The following is a 13,407-nucleotide window of genomic DNA, read 5'->3' as shown; positions in this document are numbered from 1 at the left end:
ACCACCGCTCCCCGCTCCCGTCGACGGGATTTTCACTGCAAGTCTGAGATGGAGCCTTTCATTGGCGGCATCTAGGAAAAGGTGGGGGGAGGGGGGGGGGAAGGCGAGGCGGGGGGGAGACGACCACTACCTTCTGTTTGGCAGCTGCTCGTCTCTAAAGCAGGACACTGTCTCCGGGGATGGTTTAGGGCAGGTCCTCCCGTGGCCGTGAGCTCAGGTCAGGGCTTGGGAGGATGTCAGTATTGTGCGCCCACACCTCTCAAAACGCTGCTCTGCGGCCTGTGGGGAGAGACACTAGCAGGGTCCCCAGCCTCCCGTCACCGCCCAGCGCCGCCCCAGGCCCGGCTGTCGGTCCTGTAGCCCCTCACCGCCTATTGTCATCGCCTGGGAGGGTGTTACTGCCGCTGCATCACAACCACCAGGACCTGGCCTAGAGAGAGTAAATACTGGATGGGTGATTTAGCATGCCTGGGGGTTCTTCTTAAAATCTGGGTACTGCTGCCCACAGGGGATTCCTAGTCTACACAGCAGAAGCTCACCGGGCGTGGGGGCCATGACCGGAACCGTGGTGGCAGTGCTGGGAGGGCCTCGGCATCAACACTGAGCCCACTGCTGGGGCCCTCACTTGGCCCGTGGGAGCAGCCTTCAGGAAGCCTGTCCTTCCCTCTCTTTTCTGTTCCTCTCATTCAGGAACTCTTAATTGAGGAAGGATGCCTCCTTTGCTCTGTTTGGAACACTGACCAAGTGCTGTAGAGACAGAGCCCCTGACCCTCTCCGCCATCCTGTAGTGACACCTCCCTGCTCTCTGAACCCAATCCTGTCTCCCCTGCTCTCTCAAAGACTGCACACCTTGGACACAGAGATGGCTTCTGCTTGGAGCACCCCAAGGTTGATTGATGACCGGAGGCAGTGGTGGCCTTCCTTAAGCCAGAGCAGTTTTTTTTTTTTTTTTTTTTTTTTTTTTTTTTTTTTTCCCAACGTTTTTTATTTTTATTTTTGGGACAGAGAGAGACAGAGCATGAACGGGGGAGGGGCAGAGAGAGAGAGGGAGACACAGAATCGGAAACAGGCTCCAGGCTCCGAGCCATCAGCCCAGAGCCCGACGCGGGGCTCGAACTCACGGACCGTGAGATCGTGACCTGGCTGAAGTCGGACGCTTAACCGACTGCGCCACCCAGGCGCCCCAAGCCAGAGCAGTCTTAATACGTCTTCTCTCCCTGCCGCCCACCTCAAGGCCACCGTGGTTTCCTGAGCTGCGTGGGGCACTTTGTTTACTCGTGCTCCTTTTACAAAATAGAGGAAGGAGTATTGGAAGCCTAGTCTGGTTCTCTTGCCCCTTTTAAAATTCAGAATTTCACAACCCAAACGTTAAAGTGTTGATGATTGGTTCCTTCTGCCCCCCGCGACGGCGTGGAACTGGGCGAGGTTAGGACTCTTGTGCTGCCCGAGTTCCCCGGAAAGGAAGTGGGCAGGCCTCTGCCGGACCTTCTAGCTGGAAGAGCTCTGCCACCGTATTGTCCCAACGCCCACCACTGTGTGGAGGACCCCCTTTTACTAAATGATTTATTACTCTTCGCAGAATTCCTTTGGCTGCAGATTTTATTTCTGAGTCACTCTGTTCAGCTCAACTGGTCGCCTTCAGTTACCGTGGCAACCAGCAGATGGGGTTCTTTGACAAGGGTCAGCAGGGCGGCTGCCTCAGTATAGACTATAGAGGGAGGAGGAGCTAAATAAAAAGCTTTCGGCACCGACAGTTCTGTAGCGGATGGCCAGGAGTACTTATCAAATTACTTGCATTAAAACCTAATTGAGATGTGTGCCAGTAAGGGTGCCGTAGTGATTGGACCTGGTTACTGAGCTGCCGTGGGCCCACTCTGACTCGATCACACCTCTGTGACCAATTTGCCGACCTCGAGGACGGTTGAACACGAAGAAGACAGAGGGCAAGCTCACTCCAGTGTGGATCTGCCACACTCCAGGACACTCAGACCCTCTGGGAGCGCCTGGGGGACCTCACTGGCCCCGAATCTTCGTGCTAACACCACACTGCTGCAGTCACTCCGGAGGGCGTCTGAACAGGCCCCTCGTGCGTTCTCATAGTGCCACATCTGCTTTTAAGACTATACTTGCAGGGCGCCTGGGTGGCGCAGTCGGTTAAGCGTCCGACTTCAGCCAGGTCACGATCTCGCGGTCCGTGAGTTCGAGCCCCGCATCAGGCTCTGGGCTGATGGCTCGGAGCCTGGAGCCTGTTTCCGATTCTGTGTCTCCCTCTCTCTCTGCCCCTCCCCCGTTCATGCTCTGTCTCTCTCTGTCCCAAAAATAAATTAAAAAAAACGTTGAAAAAAAAAAAAAAAAAAAAGACTATACTTGCTTTAGTTGCAAATAGTATTCGTCAAAATAAAACTGATCTCTTAGTTGTTCCAGATACAGGGTACTAAATAGACATGCTGTCTAAGCACAAAGGATCTTTTCTGTAGGGAGGAAAGGGACATTTTCCGGTCAGTTGACAAAATTAGAAATCAGTAGGTTAGATAAAGGTATTTTGTCACTGTTCCAAGTCAATGTAGTTGATAATATACTATGGTACATGGGAGTGTCTTTATCATTAGGATTTACACACTGAGGTCTGGGTGCCCGCAAATTACTGTCAGATGGCTCTGAAAACAATAAAAAATATACAGGGGCGCCTGGGTGGCTCCGTCGGTTAAGCGTCCGACTTCGGCTCAGGTCATGATCTTGCGGTCCGTGAGTTCGAGCCCCGCGTCGGGCTCTGTGCTGACAGCTCAGAGCCTGGAGCCTGTTTCAGATTCTGTGTCTCCCTCTTTCTCTGAGCCTCCCCTGTTCATGCTCTCTCTGTCTCTCTCTCTCTCTCTCTCTCTCTCTCTCTCTCTGTCTCAAGAAAATATAAACGTTAAAAATTTAAAAAAAATTAAAAATAAATAAATAAAAAATATACATATCCATTGTGTGTGTGTGTGTGTGTGTGTGTGTGTGTGGAGAGAGGAGAATAGTAAATGGGTTAAGTGATAACAGGTAAATTTGGATAAAGGGTATGCGGGTATTCTTTGTACTATTCTTACAACTTTTTGTAAGTATGATATTATTTTCTTTTTTTGATAGTATTTTCAAATAAAGTTTTGTTTTATTTTTTATTTTTAGGAAAATTTTTAATGTTTATTTTTTATTTTTTATTGAAAACATTTTTTTAATGTTTATTTATTTTTGAAGGAGAGAGAGAGAGAGAGACAGAGCCTGAGTGGGGGAGGGGCAGAGAGAGCTGGAGACACAGAATCCGAAGCAGGCTCCGGGCTCCAAGCTGTCAGCACAGAGCCTGACGCGGGACTCCAACTCACCGACTGCGAGATCATGACCTGAGCTGAAATCAAGAGTCGGACTCTTACCCGACTGAGCCACCAGGCGCCCCCCAAATAAATGCTTTTTAACAAGGGGATGCTTCCACTGAGGTTTAGGTAGAGGGTGGTAGGAGAGGCATCTGGGGTGCTCTGCTGGTGCTGCTAAATGGCCTCGAGCTGCATGTGGCCTGGACTCTCCTCTGCAGCAATCGTGAGACCCGACCGTCTTCATCCCTCCATCCCGTTCCCTGTTGCACAGTGGGGCTGTGCTCCCCATGACTGCTTTTGCCTTAACGAGAGCGAGCTACAGGTGACCGTGGCTGGAGGCAAACCGTCTCCTAGGTTCTTTAGAGTTTAAGGTTCCTGACGCGTCGGCTCCTGCCCCTCCTGTTCCTGGTTGCAGGATCCTTTCTCCCTGCCAGGCCCTCCGAGGGGATCAGGAGCTCAGCCCGTGTCACATGGCACTTTCTTTCTCGGATGACAAGGCAGTGATGCAGCAGATGTTCTCAGTGTTCTGTGCCGAAGCTGAGGCTCATTTCCAGCCTGTCTTAAGCAGCTGGTCTGTGAGAGCGCCAGGTGACACCACCCGAGGCCTCGGGGGTGCGGCGGCCTGGGGAGCTGGCCCCCAGCAAGCTCCCCAAATGAGTCTCTGGAGCCCTGGGCCTCCCGCATCTGCGTCCTTCGTGCCAGCACCAGTCCGGACTAGGTTGGCATGCAGACTGAGGAGTCTGCAAACCGGTCGGGGACGAGATAACAGAAACGGGGCTTCGAAACTTTTAGGGCAATCGGTGCAGGAGTGTTTTTATTGTCTTTCGCAGAACTATCAGTCCGCAGCGGAGTGCAGTTAAAAAGGAACAAAAGCAAAGCCAGAACTGGCGATCCCCCTGAGCCGGGTGGAGGAGTACTGGCCCAGGGGCTCCCCCACCCCGGCCTCAGAGAATGACTGTGCCTCCAGCCCCCACTAGGTCCCCCAGTGGGTCACCTTTCTCAAGATCCTTGCCTAAAATCCTTTTTTTTTTTCTAAGTATGGAATAGAAGGCCTTTTTCAAAAGGATTCTGAGATGCTTCCAAGAACACTGGATTTGGAGTCAAGAAACATGGGTTTCATTCTTAGATTTACTACACACAAGCTGTGTGACCACCGGCCACAGGTTCACCATAATGGGCTGGACTGGATGACCTCTGAGGTGCCCCTCAGCTCTCACATGACTTCATCAGGTGCTCCTTTTGCAGAGAAGAGCAGGGGTCTCTCCCTCAATCGCTGCCCCTAAGCAGCGCCTGCCCCCCGCCTATGCTGATTGGAAATTTAAGAGAATGAAAAATTAAAGGGTGCAGGAACATACATCTCCTTTGCTGGAAAGGTCAACTCTCCCCAGAATGGCACAATCTTTAGAATGAACGACTCAATTACGATCACTGTCGAACAGGTTGGATTTGGGCAAAGGAAATTAAAAGGCAGAGCAGCCATTGAAACTGCCTTCATGTTCTATGTGAGGATAACCGGCCGGAATGTGTTCCAGATGCCTAAGCACGTGGCTTATTCTCGCTGACACTGTATGACGTTAATGAGATGGGATTACGTAAACTGTGGCGAGCGATGTTCAGGCATTGGAGAAAAGCGTACAACTTTAAGTTAATATGGCTTATTCGCTGAAATTAACTCCCTAGAGCAAGTTTTCAGGGTAATTGGGCTTTCGAACTTCAACTTGGGCAACCCGTGTTATTAGGACTAGAGTGGACCGCAGGGTTTGAGGATGGGAACACAGATTGTATGGTCACAGCGCCATGGATGCGTGGAGCTGGAAGAGAAGGCTATCATCCTGCAGCCCCGGGGCCAGCAAACTTTCTTTCCAAAGGGTCAGGCTGTCCACATTTTAGGCTCAGTTGCAGCTCCTCAACTGGGCTGTTACGGGGCAAAGCAGTCATAGACAGTATGTGAAGGAGGAGCGTAGCTGTGTTTCAGTCAGTGTATTTCAGGGCTGAAACTGAACGTCATGGGGCGTTCACATCAAAGTATTCTTTTTCTTTTTTTCTTTTTTACATTTGTCATTCGGAAATGGAAAAAGCATCCTTAGCTTGCAGATTGTGCAAAAACAGGCAGTGGTCCAGGGTGGGGTGTGGCCTGGGGGTGTGAAGTGTGCTGACCCCTGCTTCTAGCTTATTGTCTCATTTCACACGTGAGGAAACTGACACTCAATGTGACCACGTTGCTTTGCTTAACTTATGACTGACGTCCAAGTCTGGGAGTAGACCATGATAGTTTTCGTTTGGACAGTTGGCTGTTTTGAGGATCAGAGTTGGAGCCAGGGGGAGAAATTTTTCTCCAGCAGAACTCATGTTGTATGTGTGACTAGTATTGTGAATTATCTCATGCCAGTGGTTCTTACCCTTGAGAATGTACCAGAATCACCCAGAGGGCTTAGGAAAACATACACCGCTGGGCCCCACCGTCCCCGGAGTTGCTGATTCAGGAGGTCTGGAGTTATTGTTTTCTCAGTTTTAGAAATGGAGAACCTGAGGTTGACTGAGACCAAGCCTCTTGCCCCAGCGGAATAGGTAGTTCGCGGTAGGATTTTGAAGCCATGTCTGAACATCCAAGTACAGCTGGCACTCATGCATCTGTTCTGGGATCTTTTAAGTTAGTGGCGAATTTCGATAGCATACTTCAAATTATTTAATGTATATTTTATGCCCTTTCAAAGTTATTACATCTGAAGGCATGCTTATACTATAGACAAGAAATTACAGGTCTCTTTGGTGTAAATAGTGTCCATTGGAAAGTAGTTTGTTCATTCTGATGTATTTACCCAGCACAGTCTATATGGCAGGCACCTTGCTGAGTGCTGGAGATGGAAAGATGAACAAGACCCCATTCCTGTCTTCTGGGAACCCGAGTTCAGTGACAGTGGCAGACAAGCCACGACTGAGAACAGGACCGTAGCGGGGTAACCAGGGCAGCTGGCTGCGGAAAGAGGGGATAGTTTAGGAACCAGTCTCCAGAGCCGGGCGTCTGAGCCCTGTGGACGGAAAGGGCAAGGGAGGAGGTGGCAAGGCGGCCTCAGAGCCAGGCGACCAGAGGTGGGCCCGCCCACAAGAGAGACACGCACAGCGAGGAGCAGGCCACTGTGACCCAGTCATCCTGGCTCTTACCCCTGCTGGTGGCCTGAGTTAGGAGGGCAGGCGACCGACTTCTGTGCCTCCCTTTTCTCCTGCCCCCGACGATGCGGACGAGAGTAATACCTACCGCTTGCTCTTGTTAGGGGGACCACTCCCTGGGAACAGTAGAGACGTGATTGCATATTTTACAGTCAAGCATTTGCACTTTTTACATCCATATGTTGGTTGAAAAATGTTCATTTCCATGACGAGGCCCCTGTCCCTGTGAAATTGTGGGTCTGAGCATTTGAGAATACTTCTCTAAGAAGGGGAGGCACATCTTTACCGTAGCCAGAGTGATCAAAGGAAGGGGTTCTGGTCTGAAAACATTTTAGGTTAAAAGACATTTGCCCTCCTTCCCAAACCAAAGGCAAAACAACACAAAAAGAGAAAGGAAAAAAAAAAATAAACCCAAACAAAAAAAACACCCCACAGTAGTCAGTAGGAAGCTCCTGGGTGAAACTATTGAGCGAAACTCAAACCTCTAATCAAGAACACATACATTTATGGGGACATCGGCCCCCTCTGGAGGAAGAAGGGGGCCGGCCTGGAGAAAACCACATGGGAAAGCAGCCCCATGGTGTTGGTACCAGGTTCACAAGTGTTCATTTGGTTATTATACCTCATAGCGTATTTATACACTGCATATATTTTGTATGTATCACATACAACATAAAAAAATTTAAATATATGTATTCACTCGCTTTCACAGTATTCATGGCAAACGAGTGTCTGAAGCACAGGACCAGAGCTGGCAGCTTGCACCGCTTCTGTTTTGCATAAGATTGTACCCAGCCCACTCAGCTCCTGTAAAGTTGTTTTGTATTTTATCACTTGCTCCATCTTATCCTGAAGTCTTGCATATTTAACAAAAAAAAAAAAAATGCTGCTTCTGATCATGGCTGCGGGTGTGGCGCAGGGGATCGTCCAGGCCCAGCGTGGGTACAAGCCACCCATATCCGATCTGCATCCTGGGCTTCAGAAACCCAGGCCCGCTTGTTCCGATGGCAGCTGTGGCCCCACCCGCCTGTACCTCCCCGGAGCCTTTGCACCTCGAGCCCGTGCCCCTGTTGACGGCTCTTCTCCCTCGACAGGCCCGCTTCTGCCCAGTGGCGGTGGCTGGGCACCGGCAGGTCCGTAAGGAAACGGGCCTGGCCCCGGCCGTCAGGATGGAGAGCCCAGCCTGGGGCGCAGAGTGGCCCGGAGGGGCCCTTCCTCGCTGCCCTCAAGGGCAGGGGGGCACCAGCTGCCTCGCGGGGAGGCCCGGCCTGGCCGCGGCTCCGCTGGGTGCCATGACAGCACAGTGCAGATGCCAAGTGTGTCCCGGGGGCACCTGGCAGGAGTGGAATGGGTGCCTGGTCCAGAGATGAGAGGCAGGCACTGGGTATGGACATACAAGTTAGGAACCGGGCTCCGAAATCTGTGCCCGCGTGGGGAGCCCGCGTGTGGCTTGCAGGCTGTCAGGGGCCCCTTCTCACCGGAGGGGCTGCTGCCGAGGCAGACTCCAGAGCAGGCCTGGTGAGGGCCGCTCCACTCCCTCCTCCAGTTACGTCGTGCCTTGCGCAGGAAGCAACCCAAAACAGGGGACCCAGACAGAACGAGAAACTGCAGCCTCTCAGGCCGTGAAGCTGAGACGTGAGCGTTGAGAATGCTCAGCCCTGTGAAGATCCGGGGGGAGGGAGGGTCCCGTCCCAGGCCCAGGGGACCTCCAGGGCCAAGAACATGAGAGGAAAAGCAGCAGGGTATGTGGGTGGCTGGAGTGCACGAGTCCCACAGGGCCGGGAAGGGCGAGATCATCCAAAGGGGAAGGAAGTCAGGGCGTCCAGGTCTCCGTGAGAAGGTGCGCCCTGTGCCCGGCCCTTGGGTGCCGGCTCCCCCACAACCATGCTGTCGCCTGGCTTCTTTTCTCAACAAACATGTGTGCCCTCTAACTGAGGCAGAGTATGAAGGCTGCTGGGCAGGGGCTTCCCCTGCTCACCTCTCTGCCCTCTTGCCTCGGGGAGGAGGGTCCCAGTCTCCGCCGAGGGTGCCTTTCCGCCTTGGGAAGCCTGGTTCTCTTGGCCTTGGGAATTCCCTCCTCTCCTGCGGTCCTCCGGCCACTGCCTCGAGCCCCTTCCATCCTCTGCGTCCCTCTTGCTCCCTTGTCCTCAGCGAAGCCCCTCTTCAGAATAGTCTCCCCTCTTCCATCCTTATAATCAGGCTTCCACCACGCCTCCCTACTGATAGGGCAGGCAGCCGTGGCCGGGCACGTCCACAGCGCGTTCCACAGCCAAGTGGCATCTCACACAAAGACCCCCCCCACTTCCTCCCAGAAAGCCCCCTTTCCCCTAAGCTCCAGGTCTCCTCTCCTGGCTCCCCTCCTTCTGTCCCCGTCTTCTGTCCCCATGGCTTGCTATGGCTTGCTGGCTCCCTGTCCTCTGCTAGCCTGTAAAATGTGGCTGATCCCCAAGGCCCTGCCCTGGCCCTGCTCCCTCACTGCTGTACGTGTGCTTAGCCAGGAAGCTCATAGGGGGCTTGTTTATTTTGAGAGAGGGGGAGGGAGAGAGAATCCCAAGGAGGCAGTGTGCTGTCAGTGCGGAGCCCCACGTGGGGCTGGAACCCACAAACCATGAGCTCATGACCTGAGCCAAAATCAAGAGTCAGACGCTTAACCGACTGAGCCACCCAATACCTGTATTTTTAACAAACGTGAAAGTCTCTGCCAGGCTTCCCTGGGTGAATCTTGCCCCAAGTTCATGGCCTCGCCTCTCAGCAGGTTTGGCCAGCACAACCAGAGATCCAGCCAGAGCTGTCCCAGGTGCCGGGCCCCAACTGCTGGGTGGGTGGGTGTCTCACAGGTGCCTCACCCTGGCCCCAGAACTCCCACTCCAGGCCTGCCCTTCCTCCCATCCTCTCTTTCCCGGTGAAAGACACCATCATTATGTGGACGACCAGGTCCGTATCTGTTAGTTTGGCTGCAGAGCTGGCTGGGACCAGCCTTACCCCTGTGAGCAGCCTGCAGACTGTGGGCCAGCCACACCGCCCAGCTCACAGTTCCAGACAGCATGGCCTTTGCAGCCTCTCTTCTCATGGGGGGCTCCCTGCCCCTCCCAGACACCCCCATTCTTTTCACGTCCTGACATACTGGCGGAGTGGCTCGAACCAGCGGTGTATCTTTCTGTGCCTGGGTTTCCTCATTCTTAAAGTGGGGATAATGAGTTTCTGCCCGCGGGATTGTTGAGAGCACTTAGTGCAGCGCCTGGCACGTAGTTGGTGCTCCAAAGATGCTGGTCTGTTTTCCTTGATAGGCACAAGCCTCCTCTACCCCTCACTTGCCCGGTGACCACTCGCTTTCCTGCTTTCACCGGCCCCGCTGCTTTCAGGACAGCACCTTTTCATTTTCCAGCTGGTCTCTCCGGAATTGGCTGGGAGGCCCCCTGAAGGCAGGGACCCATTGTGATTGTTGATGTCTTCCCAGTATCTACCTTAGTACTCCACACTTAGATGCTTGCCAAGGGTTGGCTGGTTTCCTGAATTAACTCCATGAATCAACCATCCATTAACAATACTTAAGGACACCAGGGCACTGGGCCACCTGGGCAGCTCCATCGGTTAAGTGCCCGACTCTTGATTTTAGTTCAGGTCATGATCTCACGGTCCGTGGGATTGAGCCCCACATTGGGCTCTGCGCTGACAGCTTGGAGCCTGCTTGTGATTATTCTGTCTCACTCTCTCTCTCAAAATAAATAAATACGCTAAAAACAAAAACAAAAACACTCAGGCACTGCCTAAACGTGCCTCCAAGCTCGACCACTTTTGTATGGCTTTGTGCAAATTAATCGAACCTCTTAGCTTCAGTTTCTCATCTGTAAAATGGGAAGCTAGCACCTACCTTTTAATGAGATAATCACCATGGAGGAATAAGCACAGGGCTCAGTTAACATCAGCTGTTGTTGGTGGTGGCAGCTGAACACGTGCACTTAGAAGGACAAAAATGAGAGCAACAACCAGTGTGGAAAATACAGGACAAATTTTGTGTCCTAGGACACCCCAAGGTATCTCTTCTGAGTAATGGAACATCCATGAACAGAGTATAGGCAGGGTTGTGTGGTGTTTGGGGAAGGCTGTCCCCCAAAATAACTTTTTATTGTAAAAACAATGTCTTCCCAATATTCCTAATAGGCCTTGAGAGAGCTGCTACTGAAATATATTTCAGTAACAAAATCCCTTTTATCTAAAATCTAGGTAGCTTTCTTTCTTTCTTTCTTTCTTTCTTTCTTTCTTTCTTTCTTTCTTTCTTTCTGTCACCCTTTTAACAAATGTGGGTTTGGGTTTGTTGTTATTGTGGTTTTTACCTTTTCTGAGCTTGTGATTGCCTTTGTTGCTGCACATGGAGTGCCATAATAGAGGCTGACCCCGAACAACATGTCTTTTAAAGGGAGAAAAGCACCCCAAGGTTGACCGCGTGGAGTGTTCAAGTCGGTTCCAGCCACAAAGCTAGTGGGCGCCTCAGCCTCGTTGAGGGAGGGCTGGGCCCTCCTGAGGCCCTTACTCCCCAGATCGGTGGTCCTTCTGCTGCACAACCCAGGCAGCAGTTTCCTGCTCTGATGCCCAGTTCACACCCAGGGAATGGATTCATCCAGGCTGGGTGGGGCCTGGGCGCTCTCAGGTAATTGCCGCAGGGATCCGAAGCCTACAGTTTGCAAAAGGCTGCCAACAGAGCCTGATTTAGCTTCCGGGGGGCTCCAAAGGGGGAGAGTCTAGGCAGGAACTGGCCCCGATTCTGGCTGTAAGCCAGTGTGGCCAGCCCATGGCCGGTATTTTGTGCGATGAGAGCAGGGTTTGGCTCAGCCCGGAGCTCTGGATCAGGCAGCCACCTCTTTCCAGGAGCCCAAAAACACATACTGAAGCCATCAGTCCATAGGACTGTTTTCCCATTTGATCAAAGCACAGGGCAAGGGACCACATGGAGAAAGGCCATTCTTGGCGCCTTGTTGCCTTTAAGCCTTAATGGTGTCATCTATTTATCACATGTTTCTGTTACATTTGTTTCCAGCGAGCATGAAGCCAGTGGGTTACTACCTCGCTAACTCTTGGCCTGTGGCTGTCTCCACACCCAGGACTTGATTGGAGGGGGAAAGCCACCCAAGGGTTTAGACAGCTCAGCTGCTAACAATGATGCTTTTCGCCTGATTCAAACATCCAAGTGTTAGATTGTGTGCTTCTCAAGGAAAAAGGCTGCTCTCCTCTCTGCATCATCTCCGGGACCCACTCCGGTGCTGGACAGCAGAGTAGCTGCTCAAATGAGTGGTGGCTGCCTGCATCTGTCGGCTCAGTCCCGGCAGAATGCCCCTGCCTGGCGCTCACCCCCACCCCCGCCCCCAGCCCACTGGCCCGGCTTCTAGGCCGCCCTGGGATGCCCTTGCCTCCCCCAGCTGCGCCCGGTCCAGGACGCAACGCAGGGAAACTCCTGTTTGGTCTGACGCCAGTGGGGTGGTTTTGAGGCTGCTCTCAGGAGAAACTGTCTCTGTGTGACAGTGGCGGTGGGGACAGAGCGGGCTTCCCAAAGCCCCAGGTGCCCTGGCCTCACCACGATCGGAGGAAGGGTAACAGGGGCCGGGGGCATTACTGTGTATACAGAACAGGAGCAGGAAAGCACTCACACTTGGATGGAAGATCCTTGTGTTCGGTTCCGGGGACCTGGGAAGCCGATCTGGGCTGGAGCAGCTGACCCTGGCCCGGAACAGCTACAGGCTCAGGAGGAAAGAACTAAGCTCTGCCCTTGGCTCTTCTTGCTCTTTCTCCAGAACCGCAGAAGGCTGGAGGCCAGTGGGCGGGGCATGGGCCTGTGGGCGGGGCCAGACGGCGGTCTCCAGCTCAGGGGGGGCGGGGCCGGCTTTGTGAGCATGCGCGCCCTGCTGCCTGGGCGCCCACCGGTGTCTCTCGGTTTCCCGCTCGCTCCCCGTGGCACTTGCCGGTGTGGGAAGTAGCCCGCGGTGTGTGAAGAGGAGGGAACCGGGGTGGGGACTGGGGCAGCAAGTGTGCTGTCAGGGGCAGCTTGAACGAAGGTGCCCCCAAATCCATCCGAGGTTGAGAAGGGCGGGCGGTACGTAGGTGCCGTCTCGGAAACGGACAGGGTTGCACGTGGCACAGGCATCCGGGAGAGTGCCAGTAATACTAGAAAGTCGTTAGGTTTCCTGGAGTGTAGTTGTACCACCTCTGAGGTTGCTGCCTCGCTGCTGGTGAGGGTGCCCTCCCACCCCTTGGTTGTGCTCAGAGCTCCCTGGACTCGCAGGAAGGTTAAGGGGGCGCCCCGACTCCGGTGTCTGCAGATTCGGAGAGGTCACTGACTCAGTGTTGGACATGTAGCTTGGAGTTTGAAATGCATCTTGAGCTTTGAAAATCCCTTGCTTGTGAAAATACAAGTTAATTTCACCGTTGGTGCTTTAGTGGGTGAAGTCTGTGAGGAAGGGCGCATGACACATCCAGCTTCTTTCCAGAACAGTTGTGGGTAGTTATGCAACTCTAAATTTAATCCAAAGCCTACATTCCCAGGGGCGAGCGTGCTACTGGCTGTAGGAAGCCGTCTGTGGACAAATGAGGATAATAGTTTGAGTGAATTAGCAAGTCTGGAGAGGAGGGCCCATCAGCAGAATGACAAATTTAGGATCTTTAAAGACATCTGGTCAGCGATGCCGGAGCTCGTGATTGACTGAGTGATTAATAATGGAAAACCCTTAGTTCAGTGTTTCTGCTGTCCCTCGCCCACTTGCCCAGCCAGGGCGGGCTGTCTGCTCCAGCCTGCCAGCAACGTCTCCAGCTGAACAATGGAGGCATTTAGGCCCCTCGTCTTTGACCCTGGTGAGTTTACGCTTTCAGTTTTTCTTCTACTTATCCAACTTGTCTGTGTGTTTCCTAA

General features: G+C 52.9%; 1 protein-coding gene across 5 annotated transcripts in view; it reads left to right on the top strand.

The window, feature by feature from the left end:
- SDCCAG8 (SHH signaling and ciliogenesis regulator SDCCAG8) overlaps positions 1 to 13,407 on the top strand; it is a 251,378-nt gene that overhangs the window by 227,300 nt on the left and 10,671 nt on the right. The window lies entirely within an intron of this gene.

This window comes from Panthera tigris, chromosome F3 (assembly GCF_018350195.1).
Source record: "Panthera tigris isolate Pti1 chromosome F3, P.tigris_Pti1_mat1.1, whole genome shotgun sequence".
Classification (NCBI taxonomy): Eukaryota; Metazoa; Chordata; class Mammalia; order Carnivora; family Felidae; genus Panthera; species Panthera tigris.
Note: the sequence above shows the minus strand (reverse complement) of the source record. Positions and strands in the feature narration are given on the sequence as shown.